This window comes from Salvelinus alpinus, chromosome 1 (assembly GCF_045679555.1).
Source record: "Salvelinus alpinus chromosome 1, SLU_Salpinus.1, whole genome shotgun sequence".
NCBI lineage: Eukaryota > Metazoa > Chordata > Actinopteri > Salmoniformes > Salmonidae > Salvelinus > Salvelinus alpinus.
Window position 1 is genome coordinate 89,393,068 of NC_092086.1, and position 16,938 is coordinate 89,410,005.

The window sequence follows — 16,938 nt, forward strand, 5'->3', positions numbered from 1 at the left end:
TTCGCAACAAAGCATCCTTCACTCATGCTGCCAAACATACCCTAGCAAAACTGACTATCCTACCGATCCTTGACTTCGGGGATGTCATCTATAAAATAGCCTCCAACACTCTACTCAGCAAATTGCATGCAGTCTATCACAGTGCCATCCGTTTTGTCACCAAAGCCCCATCAACTACCCACCACTGCGACCTGTATGCTCTCGTTGGCTGGCCCTTGCTTCATATTCGTCGCCATATCGACTGGCTCCAGGTAATCTATAAGTCTCTGCTAGGTAAAGCCCGCCTTATCTCAGCTCACTGGTCACCATAGCAGCACCCACCCATAGCATGCGCTCCAGCAGGTATATTTCACTGGTCACCCCCAAAACCAATTCCTCCTTCGGCCTCCTTTCCTTCCAGTTCTCTGCTGCCAATGACTGGAACGAACTGCAAAAATCACTAAAGCTGGAGACTCATATCTCCCTCACTAACTTTAAGCACCAGCTGTCAGAGCAGCCCACAGATCACTGCACCTGTACATAGCCCATCTGTAAATAGCCCATCCAACTACCCATCCCCATACTGTTATTTATTTTATTTATTTTGCTCCTTTGGACCCCAGCATCTCTACTTGCACACTCATCTTCTGCACATCTATCACTCCAGTGTTTAATTGCTATATTGTAATTATTTCGCCACTATGGCCTATTTATTGCCTTACCTCCGTTATCCTACCTCATTTGCACACACTGTATATATAATATTTCTATTGTATTATTGACTGTATGTTTGTTTATTCCATGTCTAACTCTGTGTTGTTGCCAGGTCGCAGTTGTAAATGAGAACTTGTTCTCAACTAGCCTACCTGGTTAAATAAAGGTGAAATAAAATACATCTAAAAAACAGGCAGGGTGCTGAATGTTTCTATTCACATTCATAGATTTTCCTGAATAGTTTCCCATATGACATATGATAATGTAGGGTTAGCTTTTTTGGTGTAGTAGATGCATTTGTATTGGGTCACTCCAATACACAGAATTAACATGTCAAACAAAAGTCCCTTGACTTTTTCAGGCAGTCAAGATCAGGGTTCACATCCATATTGAGAGTAGACCAGATTCTGAGTGATCAATGGTGTGTCTGTGTGCACTGCATGTCCGCATCAGATACGGATGGTATACGAGTCTAAATGGGACAGGCAGAGGAATCTAATTTGTAGTCCTGTGCAGGTGTACTTCGACAGCTCAAAGCTCAGACTGATCGATCCTACTTCGTGTAATGAGGCAGAGCTAAGGCCAGGGACCTCCAGCTGAATGTACAGGGAGAGAGGAAGTGCTCAGCATGTTGGTCAATGCTATGCATAGTTGTCTATCTATTACATGTCTATTAGGGTCAAATAGTGTACCTTGAACTACAGGATTATTTTGCACTTGCTAAGTTTTCACTGAAGTATGTTAATCATATAATGCTGTCTGCAGATGCCTCATTGCTCTATGTGACCTGCAAATGGCTCATGGATTTTGAGAACCTGGTCTATAGCTAACGATCTGATCTACAATCTATCTGATTTATAGCAAACAAGTGTGCAGAGATGTGATTCTTCCTCAATGATAAGACATTCCTGATATCAGCATCACTGAAACTGACCTATTTTATCCTCACATTACCAGACCTGCTATCTGCTATTGTGCTGATAATGTTTAGTCACCTTGAACAGGGCGGAGAGCTGGGCGCCCCCCAGGGAAGCGAGGGATCTCCCAGTGGACAGCCTTGTTTTTTGGCTTCAGTTCAGCACTCTGGTCCGGGCTGCTCAACTCCTGAGAGAAATTGGAAAACAACAAGGGTGAGAAGAGATGGAGAGAGCGAGGAGGGGGAGGTTGTTATGTACTGAGAGGGTACGCATGGTGAGAGACCAAGAGAAGGATGGAAGGAACATGAGATAGAGAAATTAGTTTCTCCTCACCTAAGCGAGCCCATGGGGACCGGTATTGTAATGGAAACATTAATAGCAGCGCTGTAAGAGAGAATAGATTGCTTAATTGACAAATAGCAACCTACGTTGCAGCCCAATCAGAAAAGGCAAGGATAATCACACTGACAGACTACACTTAACTATTATAAAGTACTCATAAAGCATTATCAAGTGTTCAATGACTACCACATATGATACATGCAAACTCTACATTCTCAACATAATGTACATGCATATCAGCATTCCCTGTTATTAGAGAACTGACCTCTTTGGGGGCAAGTCACACCGCAGCTTCAAGTACATCATTAACCTACAGAAAATAGCAATTGTGTGTTGAGGGTGGTGGTTGGGATGTTTAAAGACTTGATTTCCTAACACTCAAGTTTGTAAAATGGGGTAGTTAAAATGACAGTTTTCATCATGACTAAGAGGAAGTGAAATTTGTGTTTTCTAAATATTTTGAGATGGTTCTAGTAAACGGTTCTCTACCCAAAAGGAATGAACCACTGTCCCTCTCTATAGAAGGGAAAGTTGGAATGGAGGGTCTGTGGGCAGGTCATCACACAACTGGTATTGCATCACTGTTTGCTTGAGAGCGAAAAATTGTGTGTGAAAAACATTGAGGGAGAATACATTTGTATATGTAACAGAGAGATACAAGTCTTGGTGTACAGTCATGGCCAAAAGTTTTGAGAATGACACAAATATACATTTTCACAAAGTCTGCTGCCTCAGTTTGTATGATGGCAATTTGCATATACTCCAGAATGTTATGAAGAGTGACCAGATGAAGTCCCCCTTTGCCATGCAAATGAACTGAATCCCCAAAAAACATTTCCACTGCATTTCAGCCCTGCCACAAAAGGACCAGCTGACATGATGTCAGTGATTCTCTTGTTAACACAGGTGTGAGTGATGACAAGGACAAGGCTGGAGATCACTCTGTCATGCTGATTGAGTTCGAATAACAGACTGGAAGCTTCAAAAGGAGGCTGGTGCTTGGAATCATTGTTCTTCCTCTGCAACCATGATTACCTGCAAGGAAACACGTGCCGTCATCATTGCTTTGCACAAAAAGGGCTTCACAGGCAAGGATATTGCTGCCAGTAAGATTGCACCTAAATCAACCATTTATCGGATCATCAAGAACTTCAAGGAGAGCGGTTCAATTGTTGTGAAGAAGGCTTCAAGGCGCCCAAGAAAGTCCAGCAAGCGCCAGGACCGTCTCCTAAAGTTGATTCAGCAGCGGGACCACCAGTACAGAGCTTGCTCAGGAATGGCAGCAGGCAGGTGTGAGTGCATCTGCACGCACAGTGAGGTGAAGACTTTTGGAGGATGGCCTGGTGTCAAGAAGGGCAGCAAAGAAGCCACTTCTCTCCAGGAAAAACATCAGGGACAGACTGATATTCTGCAAAAGGTACAGAGATTGGACTGCTGAGGACTGGGGTAAAATCATTTTCTCTGATGAATCCCTTTTCCGATTGTTTGGGGCATCCGGAAAAAAGGTTGTCTGGAGAAGACAAGGTGAGCGCTACCATCAGTCCTGTGTCATGCCATCAGTAAAGCATCCTGAGACCATTCATGTGTGGGGTTGCTTCTCAGCCAAGGGAGTGGGCTCACTCCCAATTTTGCCTAAGAACACAGCCATGAATAAAGAATGGTACCAACACATCCTCCGAGAGTAACTTCTCCCAACCATCCAGGAACAGTTTGTTGATGAACAATGCCTTTTCCAGCATGATGGAGCACCTTGCCATAAGGCAAAAGTGATAACTAAGTGGCTCGGGGAACAAAACATCAATATTTTGAGTCCATGGCCAGGAAACTCCCCAGACCTTAATCCCATTGAGAACTTGTGGTCAATCCTCAAGAAGCGGGTGGACAAACAAAAACCCACAAATTCTGACAAACTCCAAGCATTGATTATGCAAGAATGGCCTGCCATCAGTCAGGATGTGGCCCAGAAGTTACAGTTTTTTCCAATTGCTAACACACTAAAATGACATGCACAGCATAATTATTTAAACTGACACACAGAGAGCAAAACCTCTTCTCAAGTCTCCAAAAGTCTAAACACATTTTCTGCTTTACACACATTTTGCAATTCAAAATGGCACACAGTTCTCTGCATAAGACACAACAATCTGACATAAAGTCACATGTTTGCCATTTCAAATCACTGCCATTCAAAATGACACTACATGAGCTAATTGGCCAATACATGTGCCACCTGGCCAAACACCTCAATGGTTAATTGTTACCACTTCAATCAGGAAGTAAGCACTATGAAAAGACCACAGGTGAGCACCTTTTGTTTTACAACAACATTGGAAGCCGTTGCAGAGAGAGGAAGAGGAAGAGGGGGAGGGAGGGTGAGAATGAAAGGGGGAGGAAGAGCTGGTAGAGGAGTTCATGGCCAAAGAAGACAACAACTTTCAAATGAAATCAGAGCAACCTTAGTTGATCATGTCATCAACCATGGGCTGACTATGCGAGAGGCTGGACAGAGAGTGCAGCCCAATTTGAGCTGTTTTACTGTTGCCTGTGTCATCCAGACATTTAGACTGGAGTACAGGTATGTAACCAACATTTCTTTCACACTATGTAGTACACCCCATGTCATAGTGTATCAGTTGGGTGACACCTGTTTACTTCATGAATGGCTGATGTCATACACTAACTGCACACATTTCCTGTAGAATTTACTCTACTGTGGGGGAAATATCTTTAGGCTGCATTGTCCAAGCCCTATATTTTTGTTTTTTTGTTTTTCTAAAGGACTGAGAGACGCAACCATGGTGGAGGAAGGGGCCAAATGTTCACCGGGGTACAGGAAGCTGCCATTGTAAACTTGGTTTTGGAAAATAATGAAATCAGATTACGAGAAATTCAAAGCCACATCATCCAAGACAACACCATATTCAACAACATTCAACGAGTCAGTCTGTCCACATTGGCTCGCATTCTCAAGCGAAACCAAATCAGAATGAAACAACTTTATAAGGTGCCGTTTGAGAGAAACTCTCAAAGAAACAAAGAGGTCAGACGAGCATATGTGGATGTAAGTACAATATTGACTGCAGTACACTACACGCAACATTGTTTCCCAGTGTACTGGATAACACCATATTGACTGCTTTTGTTCTTTGTTTTCAGGGAGGAAATGGAAATGGATGCTCATGCAATCCCACATGAGTTCATCTTTATAGATGAGGCTGGGTTCAACCTAGCAAAGACCAGAAGAAGGGGGAGAAACATCATTGGCCACAGAGCCATTATAGATGTTCCTGGCCAACATGGTGGGAACATCACAATGTGCGCTGCCATCTCCAATATGCATGGTGTCCTCCACCGTCATGCCAACCTTGGACCATACAACACAGCCCATATTCTCACATTTCTGGACAGACTCCACAACATTCTCATACCACCAGAGCGTATGAATGATGCAGACCATCAAAGAACCCGGTACGTTGTAGTATGGGACAACGTGAGCTTTCATCGTGCAGCCCCAGTCCAAAACTGGTTTGCTAACCACCCACCATTTCTCGTGCAATACCTCCCACCATACTCACCCTTTCTGAACCCCATAGAAGAGTTATTTTCGGCATGGCGGTGGAAGGTATACGACCGGCAGCCCTTGGTGCGCATGCCTCTTGTGCAGGCTATGGAAGAGGCATGTGATGAGATTGATGTGGGTGCGATTCAGGGATGGATAAGGCACTCAAGATGCTTATTCCCTCGATGTCTGGCAAGGGAAGATATTGCCTGTGATGTGGACGAGGCGTTGTGGCCAGACCCAGCTGTGCGGCAAGATGCTGCCTAATTATTTTTCTTGCCTCTTTTTTTCTCTAAATTTTTTCTGCACATTTTTTCTGCAATTTTCTTTTTCAGTTTACTGTTTTTTTGTGAGCATATTTTTGTTCAGTTCAATGTAAATATATCTGCTGTGCATATGTTGCACTGACTTGTTTGGTGAAAAAAATAAATAATAATGTTTCAACAGCATGTGTGTGTATCTGCAAATATTTCTGTGCATCTGAAGAATTTTCTACAATTTGAACTATTTTAGTATTATGGCAAAGCATACTAAAGATGAGTGCTTTTCATTATGCCCAACAGTGTGTAGTTGGTTAGACAAAAATCTGGCAATATGAATGAAGTGTGTGCCATTTCGTGCAAATGTTTGATTTTGATAATGCTATATGTAGTTTTGGTTGCAGTGCTTCATTTTGCAGGATATATGAGGTATTTTGCAGTTTGGTTTTGTGAATTGTGTTAAGTATTTTGATAAAACCAGCCTAGTTTGCAAAATTGTGTTTTAGCAATTGGGAAAAACTGTAATTGACAGCATGACAGGGCGGATTGCAGAGGTCTTGGAAAAAGAAGGGTCAACACTGCAAATATTGACTCTCTGCATCAACTTCATGTAATTGTCAATAAAAGCCTTTGACACTTATGAAATAATTGTAATATACTTCAGTATTCCATAGTAACATCTGACAAAAATATCTAAAGACCACGAACTAGCAAACTTTGTGGAAATTAATATTTGTGTCATTCTCAAAACTTTTGGCCACGACTGTGTGTGTGTGCGCGTGTGCGTGTGCGTGTGCGTGTGTGTGAGAGAGTGAGTGAATTCCATGAGCACCTCTCCTTGGCTGGGACACACTTTCTGGATTCTGTAGGTAGGAGCTGTTTGGAGATTTGGCTTGCCTGGTGACATCCCCAAGCGGTAAATTACCAATAAGACCAATAAGAAAGAGTTCCAAATCTCTCTGCCAATAACAGCTAGTTTTCCCCACTCTGACCACTGATAGACAGTCCTAGCAAAATTATTGCTTGAGAAATTGCTCTTTTTGTTTATTTTTGAAAACAATCACAGTAAGGTACTTAATTGTTACCCAAAAATGATTAAATATTGAGACAAAAACGGCTTCATTGGACCTTCAAAAAAATAGCCTCATATTCATCCATTGCAGGATTTTACAGGAAGTGTAGTAATAAGGTCACCCATATGGCCAGCACAGTGACTGATCTAGCCAGTGAAGGATGTAGCATTTGCAAGGGGAGGGTACTGATAGGTTTGGATTTCTGAACTTTAAATGTTATTAATCATTAGTTGTAATAGAGACCTGAGAGGTGCCATAGCCGAGGGGCTACACCAGAGATTCATGGTTATCTGTATGAAGAAGGTATATGGTGGGTGCAATTAAGCTTGAAATGTACTGAGTGTAGGGAAAGCGATCACATGTGGCAGGCATTGATAAGGGGAGAGAGCCATGGATTAGTGGTGAAGGTGGTCGAGGACAGATCAGGTCACGTTAAGGGAGAAGAAAAATGTATTACTCGTATCACTTAGTTTCCTGCCTAGCAATAAAGATACAATGTTTAGCGAGAAGGAGGAGACTCCACCCAAAGTGGGGTACATATAACACCACTATTGTAAACATGTTTTTGTCTAAAATAGCTGTACTGACCCTCTGGGAAGAATAAACTTGGTTTGAGCTTTCATAATGTCTGGTGAGTTTTTACTCTGAGAATTAGAACCTAACAGTACCAACCTCTCAGCTGGAATTTTCCTATGCTGAACTCTTCATTCAGTACAATCCGCATCTCTATGGACAGGGTGAGGAGCAGAGAACAGAAGGAAAGGGGGAGAGAGTGAGGAGAAAGGAGAGTTTGAGAATGTAAACATGGTTAGGCATGGGAGAATCAGAACCTATTTAAGGCTGTACTTGCCTCTGACAGCACTTCATTCAAAATGAAGACTTTAAACAAGAAAGCTCACCTGAGCAGCTTGACATGTAACACTTCACTCTGATCTCTCCCTCATTGTCTGCTTTCGTCAGGAATCCCTGGAGAACAGCGAAGGAATTTCATCAGTTTATGATCATTCATAAATATATAATCCTTGGAGTATATCCTTATAGAAATATTAAAACCTAAATTATATTTCTGACTTGGTACAGTTTAAAACGTAAGTATCCAATTTAAATGCCTGGGGACAGAGAGAGAGAAATGGAAAGGACAGAAAGGAAGTATAGGTTAAGGAGGAGATACTTATTACATGCATGGCTCCACCATGTTATCGGTAACTGAACTAAATTACTATTGCCCCGTAGCACTCACTTCTGTCCTCATTAAGTGCTTAGAGAGGCTAGTCAAGGATTATATCACCTCTACCTTTCCCGACATCCTAGACCCACTGCAATAGATCCACGAATGATTGCCATTGCACTGCACACTGCCCTATCCGATCTGGACAAGAGGAATACCTATGTAAGAATGCTGTTCATTGACTACAGCTCAGTCTTCAACACCATAGTAACCTCCAAGCTCATCATTAAGCTTGGGGCCCTGGGTCCGAAACCCCGCCCTGTGCAACTGGGTCCTGGACTTCCTGACGGGCCGCCCCCCAGGTTGTAAAGGTAGGCAACAACACCTCCACTACGCTGATCCTCAACACAGGGGCCCCACAAGGGTGCGTGCTCAGCCCCCTCCTGTACTCCCTGTTCACCAGTGGAGGCTGCTGAGGGGAGGACAGCTCATAATAATAGCTGGAATGGAGTGAATGAAATGAAACATGTTTGATACCATTCCATTTACTCCATTTCAGCCATTACTAAGAGCCGTCCTCCGCTCAGCAGCCTCCACCGCTGTTCACCCATGACTGCGTGGCCACGCACATCTCCAACGCAATCATCAGGTTTGCTGATGACACAACAGTGGTAGGCCTGATTACCAACAATGACGAGATAGCCTACAGAAAGGAGGTGAGGGCCCTGGCGGAGTTGTTCCAGGAAAATAACTCTCCCTCAACGTCAACAAATCGAAGGAGATGATCGTGCACTTCAAGAGACAGCAGACGAAGCACGCCCCCATCCACATTGCCAGGGCTGCAGTGGAGATGGTGAAACGCTTCAAGTTCCTCAGCGTACACATCACTGACAATCTTAAATGGTCCACCCACACAGTCAGTATGGTGAAGAATGCGCAACAGCACTTCTTCACCTCAGGAGGCTGAAGAAATTCGCCTTGGGCCCTAAGACCCTCACAAACTTTTACAGATGCACTATTGAGAGCGTCCTATCGGGCTGTATCACTGCCTGGAACGGCAACTGGACCGTTCCCAACAGCAGGGTGCTCCAGAGGGTGGTGCCTGCCCTCCAGGACATCTACAGCATCCGGTGTAACAGGAAGGCCAATAAGATCATCAAAGACCTCAGCCGCCCAAACCACAGCCTGTTCACCCGCTACCATCCAGAAGGTGAGGTCAGTACAGGTGTATCAAACCTGGGACCGAGAGAATGAAAAACAGCTTCTATCTCAAGGCCATCAGACTGTTTTTTATTTTTTATTTCACCTTTATTTAACCAGGTAAGCTGGTTGAGAACAAGTTCTCATTTACAACTGCGACCTGGTCAAGATAAAGCAAAGCAGTGCGACAGAAACAACAACAGCAGTAGCTTACACATGGAATAAACAACGCGTATAGTCAGATAACACAATAGAGATACTAACTGATTGGCTGACAAGGACATTGTTTTTCGAGAACCAGTTACGGTAAAATAACATCTTGTTTCTATGTAATATCGACCCATTATTCCATATAAAAAAAGTTGTGTTTATACAGCAAAGCCCAGCACATTAAAGCCTGCTTGTCAAAAGCCGGCCAATTTCACAGGAAGTTTATCCACAATATAGGGACATTGTAGTAAAAAAGTAAGCCCTCCGAGCTTCTGAAAAACTAAATAATGTATAATATTCCATATTCCATTCAAGCAAGACTTTACATAGTCAAGTAACACTGGTCACTTTAATAATGTTTACATACGGTTTTAACCACTTCGTATGTATATACTATATTCTAGTCGAGGACTATCCTATTTAACTATTGCTGTACATATAGTATTCTTCAGATATACTATATATTCTATCCATATACTGTCCATGTTGTCTATACATCCAATCACACATATACTGTATATACTACCGTTCAAAAGTTTTGGGTCACTTAGAAATGTCCATGTTTTTGAAAGAAAAGCAATTTTTGGTCCATTAAAATAACATCAAATTGATCAGAAATACAGTGTAGACATTGTTAATGTTGTAAATGACTATTGTAGCTGGAAACGGCTGATTTTTAATGGAATATCTACATAGGCGTACAGAGGCCCAATATCAGCAAACATCCCTTCTGTGTTCCAATGGCATGTAGTGTTAGCTAATCCATGTTAACCATTTTAAAAGGCTAATTGATCATGAGAAAACCCTTTTGCAATTATGTTAGCACAGCTGAAAACTGTTGTTCTGATTAAAGAAGCAATAAAACTAGCCTTCTTTAGACTAGTTGAGTATCTGGAGCATCAGCATTTGTGGGTTCGATGACAGGCTCAAAATGTCCAGAAACAAAGACCTTTCTTCTGAAACTCGTCAGTCTAATCTTGTTCTGAGAAATGAAGGCTATTCCATGTGAGAAATTGCCAAGAAACTGAAGATCTCGTGCAACGCTGTGTACTACTGCCTTCACAGAACAGCGCAAACTGCCTTTAACCAGAATTGAAAGAGGAGTGGGAGGAACTGGTGCACAACTGAGCAAGAGGACAAGTACATTAGAGTGTCTAGCTTGAGAAACAGACACCTCCCAAGTCCTCAACTGGCAGCTTCATTAAATTGTACCACGTAAAACACCAGTCTCAACTTCAACAGTGAAGAGGCAACTCCGGGATGCTGGCCTTCTAAGCAGAGTTGCAAAGAAAAAGCCATATCTCAGACTGGCCAATAAAAAGAAAAGATTAAGATGGGCAAAAGAACACAGACAATGGACAGAGGAAGATTGGAAAAAAAGTGTTATGGACAGACGAAGTTTGAGGTGTTCGGATCACAAAGAAGAACATTCGTGAGATGCAGAAAAAATGAAAAGATGCTGGAGGAGTGCTTGACGCCATCTGTCAAGCATGGTGGAGGCAATATGATGGTCTGGGGGTGCTTTGGTGGTGGTAAAGTGGGAGATTTGTACAGGGTAAAAGGGATCTTGAAGAAGGAAGGCCATCACTCCATTTTGCAATGCCATACCCTGTGGACGGAGCTTAATTGGAGCCAATTTCCTCCTACAACAGGACAATAACCCAAAGCACAGCTCCAAACTATTTAGGGAAGAAGCAGTCAGCTGGTATTCTGTCTATAATGGAGTGGCCAGCACAGTCACCGGATCTCAACCCTTTTGAGTTGTTGTGGGAGCATCTTGGCCGTATTGTACGTAAAGTGCCAATCAAGCCAATCCAACTTGTGGCAGGTGCTTCAGGAAGCATGGGGTGAAATCTCTTCAGCTTTCCTCAACAAATTGACAACTAGAATGCCAAAGGTCTGCAAGGCTGTAGTGAAAGGAGCAATCACTATATGTCGGAATAGTCCGCCGGAAGTTACATCAAGTACAATTTCAACTTAATTTGTCGATTTTCTTTAGGCTTGGTCCTTTTGCAGGGGGATATTTGAGATTTAAAAAAAAATAGATCTACTAGATTGTGTAATTAAACAGCATTTCCAAACGTGGGTCTGTTGTAGACCCATGCAGTACCTCAGCAAGGTCAGTTCCTATTTGCTTACCTCATGTCAAAATAAAACTCCCCCACAAGTTCTTTTTTTTCAGGTATTGCGCACGTGTAGGACTTTTATTTGGACATGAGGTAAATGGAGAGGAATTGGGTCTACAACAGACACCCGTTTGGAAAGTCTTTAATTTATTTTCTATTACAATTTTTTCTTTCTTCAATTTACCCCCTGCATAAGGACCAACCCTATGAGTAAATTGAAATTGAATTGTATCTAAGCTATTTCCTATCAACGCTAGTGTAAATACTTGCGTTGCTAAATGCAGCAAGGTCCAATAGTATAAAGAGCTTGACATCAAATAAACTACTGTGTGCTCAGACTGTCAAAGATCAACATTTCAAATGGTTGTGATTCACAATTATTGAGATTAATGTACCAGCAGCCAAAGAACAACCTACTCACTTGACTTGGCTAGAATGTGACTCCTAGTCTTTGACGTTACCACATTACAGTAGCTAACTGTAAATTAAAATGTCATGATTTAGTATGGAGTGGAACGTTGCTTTCCTACAGGATGCTTGCTTACTTAATAATACAAAACAAAATCCCTTTGTATTTTATTTTATTAAAAAAAAAATTAGCTATGTATTTTTTTAATTAAACAGTAACATGCAAAACACAAAAACAGAACAGCCAGAGGGATTCAACAAAGAAATACGGAAGAGAAAGAAAAATAATAATACAAATCCACATTATATCAATTCAAATACAGACATGTAGTGAATAAATTATTTAGAAAAAAATGTGTATACGTTTTAAAGTCGTTTTCCAAATCAGATAAAAAATAAAGAAAAGGGACTTTTTCTTCATAAATGTTGATTTGTGTATCCTAATGAAATAAAGAGATTTATGACATACGTTCAATTGTGGAATCAGTGTAGTAAAATAATATGTCAAACTTAGATATTTTGTTGCCAAGATATAGTTTTACATCAGTCCAGAACACTTCACTATGTAAACAATGACAGAATAAGTATTCAATAGATTCAATTTCTATTTCAGAAAAACTGCATTCTCTGGTAACTTCAGGTATATATTTAGAAATCAAGCTATTACACGGATAGAATCTATGGGTAATCTTAAAGGAGATCTCCTTTACTTTATTAGTCACCACAAATGTGTGTGGAGTGAGCCAAGCACAGCACCAGTTTACATCAAACGATAAAGCCCAACAAAATTTCGCAGAGGGAATAGACTTCCTGAAGAAAATATTCCTTAATAAACGATTGTTGAATTTCTTATCTCGTAAACCCATGCCATTCACCTGGATATTGCTTACAATAGGAGATATTACAAAATATGCATTATTCTGAAGTAAAGATTTTATCCCACTAGGTATAGCTTTTATAGCAGTGTCATATTCCTTGCTTGAAACCTCAAAGTTGTATCTTTCCATAAATTCTCTCCGCGTATATAGATTCCCACTAATACTAACTGATTGGCTGACAAGGACATTGTTTTTCGAGAACCAGTTACGGTAAAATAACATCTTGTTTCTATGTAATATCGACCCATTATTCCATATAAAACATTTATGAGGTAAAAAGTTGTGTTTATACAGCAAAGCCCAGCACATTAAAGCCTGCTTGTCAAAAGCCGGCCAATTTCACAGGAAGTTTATCCACAATATAGGGACATTGTAGTAAAAAATTAAGCCCTCCGAGCTTCTGAAAAACTAAATAATGTATAATATTCCATATTCCATTCAAGCAAGACTTTAACCTTTTCGCAAAGATTAAGGCTATAATTTTGTAGTCGTTATTTAGGAGTGGGATTGGACGCCAATTATCAATATTTAAGAGATCCTTGTGTGGTTTAGGTATAAGAGTAATAACCCCTTGCTTCAGAGAGGCAGGTAGTTCTCCCTTCTTTTTAGCCTCCTTAAAGGTTTCAAGTAAAAATGGTGCTATTTCTTCAGAGGTTTTGTCAAATTCAGAGGTTAATCCATCACATCCTGGAGATTTGTTATTTTTTAATTGAGCAACCCCCTATTGGATGTCTGTCACGCCCTGACCTTAGAGATCCTTTTTATGTCTCTATTTTGGTTTGGTCAGGGCGTGAGTTGGGGTGGGCATTCTATGTCTGGTGTTCTATGTTTTCTGTTTTGTGTTGTTGCACCAGACAGAACTGTTTCGTTTCGTTCACTCTCTTTGTTGTTTTTGTTGTTTCAGTGTTCAGGTTATTTTATTAAATTACAATGAACACTTACCACGCTGCGTTTTGGTCAACTTCTTTCCAGGACGATCGTTACAGAACTACCCACCACCAAAGGACCAAGCAGCGTGGTGGAATGGACTCCTGGATATGGGAGGAAATCTTGGACGGCAAGGGACCCTGGGCACAGCCGGGAGAGTATCGCCGTCCTAAAGAGGAGCTGGAGGCAGCTAGAGCGGAGTGGCGACGCTACGAGGAGTTGGCTCGAGGAAACGTGCACGAGAGGCAGCCCCAGATTTTTTTTTTAGGGGGGGGGGCACACGAGAAGATTGGCGGAGTCAGGTAGGAGACCTGAGCCAACTCCCCGTGCTTACCGTGGCGAGCGTTGTACTGGTCAGGCACCGTGTTATGCGGTGGAGAGCACGGTGTCTCCAGTACGTGTTCTTAGCCCGGTGCGCTATATCCCAGCTCCTCGCATCGGCCGGGCTAGAGTGGGCATCGAGCCAGGACGGAGTCTGCCAGCCCTGCTCTCCAGGCCTCCAGTGCGTCTCCTCGGCCCGGGTTATCCTGCACCAGCCCTATGCACGGTGTCCCTGGTTCGCCAGCACAGCCCAGTGCGGCCTGTTCCAGCTCCCCGCACTTGCCGGGCTACGGGGGGTATCCAGCCAGGACGAGTTGTGCTAGCTCTGGGCTTGAGACCGCCAGTGCGCCTCCACGGCCCAGTGTATCCGGTGCCTCGGCCAAGGAAGAGGCCTCCTGCATGTCTCCTCAGCCTGGTGAGTCCTGTGCCTGTGCTAAGGCCTAACCCTCCTGCATGTCTCCCCAGCCTGGTGAGTCCTGTGCCTTCTCCCAGAGCCAGGCCTCCTGTGTGTCTCTCCACTCAAGTGGTGATCCATGGCACGAAGCCTCCAGTGATGATGCATGGCAAGAAGCCTCCAGTGATGATCCATGGTAAGAAGCCTCCAGTGATGATCCATGGCACGAAGCCTCCAGTGATGATCCATGGCACGAAGCCTCCAGTGATGATCCATGGCAAGAAGCCTCCAGTGATGATCCATGGCATGAAGCCTCCAGTGATGATCCATGGCACGAAGCCTCCAGTGATGATCTCATGGCACGAAGCCTCCAGTGATGATCCATCGGTCACGGAGCCTCCAGTGATGATCCATGGTCAGAAGCCTCCAGTGATGATCCATGGCACGAAGCCTCCAGTGATGATACATGGCACGAAGCCTCCAGTGATGATCTATGGCACGAAGCCTCCAGTGATGATCCATGGCAAGAAGCCTCCAGTGATGATCCATGGCAAGAAGCCTCCAGTGATGATCCATGGCAAGAAGCCTCCAGTGATGATCCATGGCACGAAGCCTCCTGTTTGTCTCTCCACTCCAGTGACGCCCTTCAGTCCGGAGCCTCCAGCGACGATCCCCAGTCCGGAGCCGCCAGAGTCTCCCTCCTGTCCGGAGCCGGCAGATTCTCCCTCCTGTCCGGAGCCGCCAGAGTCGCCCTCCTGTCCGGAGCTCACTGCAAGGGGCCCCAGTCCGGTGTCGGCGGCAAAAACACCGGCCCAACCATGAAGCACAGGGGTGGCAGCATCATTCTCTCTACTATTATTCTGACATTACACATTCTTAAAATAAAGTGGTGATCTTTACTGACCTAAGACAGGGTATTTTTACTCTGATTAAATGTCAGGAATTGTGAAAAACTGAGTTTAAATGTATTTGGCTAAGGTGTATGTAAACGTACAATTTCAACTGTAGGTCAGTAAGAAGTTAGGCAAAAAAAATTATAAAGTGGAACATATTAAGAGTAAATATGGAATGCTGCAGAAGGAAATTGAACATGACGAGAATGAGGGTGAATTAACTGCAGTGGCAGGTGCAGTGAAGCTAAGTTTGAGCCTCATCCCAATGGTGATAAAGGTGATTTTTGGCCCAGTGGGAGTGAGATTTTTGAAAAGAATGGACCCTTGCCTTCTGGCTTATCCATATGTGTTGTCAGGTTGGGTGGAGAAGAGGTTGGGGAATGTTGGGTCGGTAAAAGTAACTCCAAGTGGAGTTGTGTTGATTTTTTGTGTTTCTGTCATCCAGAGGGAGCGTGTGCTTCGACCACGTGACTGGGGACAAGAACTGTGACTTGCTTTCCTCTCTGGAGCAGGGTGCTGTTGAATGGAGTGATAACTGGAGTGGCTTTAAGTGTTGAGGATGGTCAACTGAAGTTGAAGATTCCCGGTGTCTGTGACACCCGTCGTTTGGTGCGACACAGACCTGCTGAAGAGCTTGGTGAATCAGATAAGACACTGTCTGTACTACTGAGTTTTGATGCAGAGTCTTTGACAGATGAAGTCAAGTTAGAATGTGTAAGTTTTCCCATGAGAGCTTTTGTCCCGAACCCATTATGGTGTTTTAGGTGTCAAGCATATGGTCATGTGGCAGCAATGTGTGGGAGGGAGATTCCTAGATGTGAGAAGCGTGCAGGAGGACATGATACAAAGGAATGTGTAGTATCAGTGGAAAAGTTGCATGTGTAAACTGTAGGGGTACCCATGGTGCTGGAGATCAGAGGTGTCCGGTGAGAGAAAGGCAGGCTGAGGTTGACATGATCAGAGTATTGCAGAAGGTGTTAAGGAAAGCTTTGACTATGTACAGACTCAGTGAGCATAGCCTTGCTATTGAGAAAAGCCGCCGTAGGCAGATCTGGCTCTCAAGAGAGACAGGCTATGTGCACACTGCCCACAAAATGAGGTGGAAACTGAGATGCATTTCCTAAACTAATGCCAAATGTACGACCATATTAGAGACACATATTTCCTTCAGATTACACAGAGCCACAAAGAATTCGAAAACAAACCCGATTTTGATAAACTCCCATATCTACTGGGTGAAATACCACAGTGTGCCATCACAGCAGCAAGATTTGTGACCTGTTGCCACAAGAAAAGGGCAACCTGTGAAGATCAAACACCATTGTAAATACAACCCATATTTATGTTTATTTATTTTCCCTTTTGTACTTTAACCATTTGCACATCGTTACAACACGGTATATATACATAGTATGGCATTTGTAATGTCTTTATCCTTTTGGAACTTCTGTAAGTGTAATGTTTACTGTTAATTTTTATTGTTAATTTCACTTTTGTATATTATCTACTTCACTTGCTTTGGCAATGTTAACATATGTTTCCCATGCCAATAAAGCCCCTTGAATTGAA

At 43.0% G+C, this 16,938-nt stretch overlaps 1 long non-coding RNA gene across 1 annotated transcript; it reads right to left on the bottom strand.

Annotated features, from left to right (window-relative positions):
• Positions 1-1,688: 1,688 nt before the first annotated feature.
• LOC139568312 (uncharacterized) lies at positions 1,689-2,288 on the bottom strand. The gene is made up of 3 exons (XR_011673574.1): positions 2,218-2,288; positions 1,944-1,994; positions 1,689-1,797 (listed from the first exon to the last, which is right to left on the bottom strand). It is a non-coding gene; the product is annotated as an uncharacterized lncRNA (long non-coding RNA).
• Positions 2,289-16,938: the final 14,650 nt, after the last annotated feature.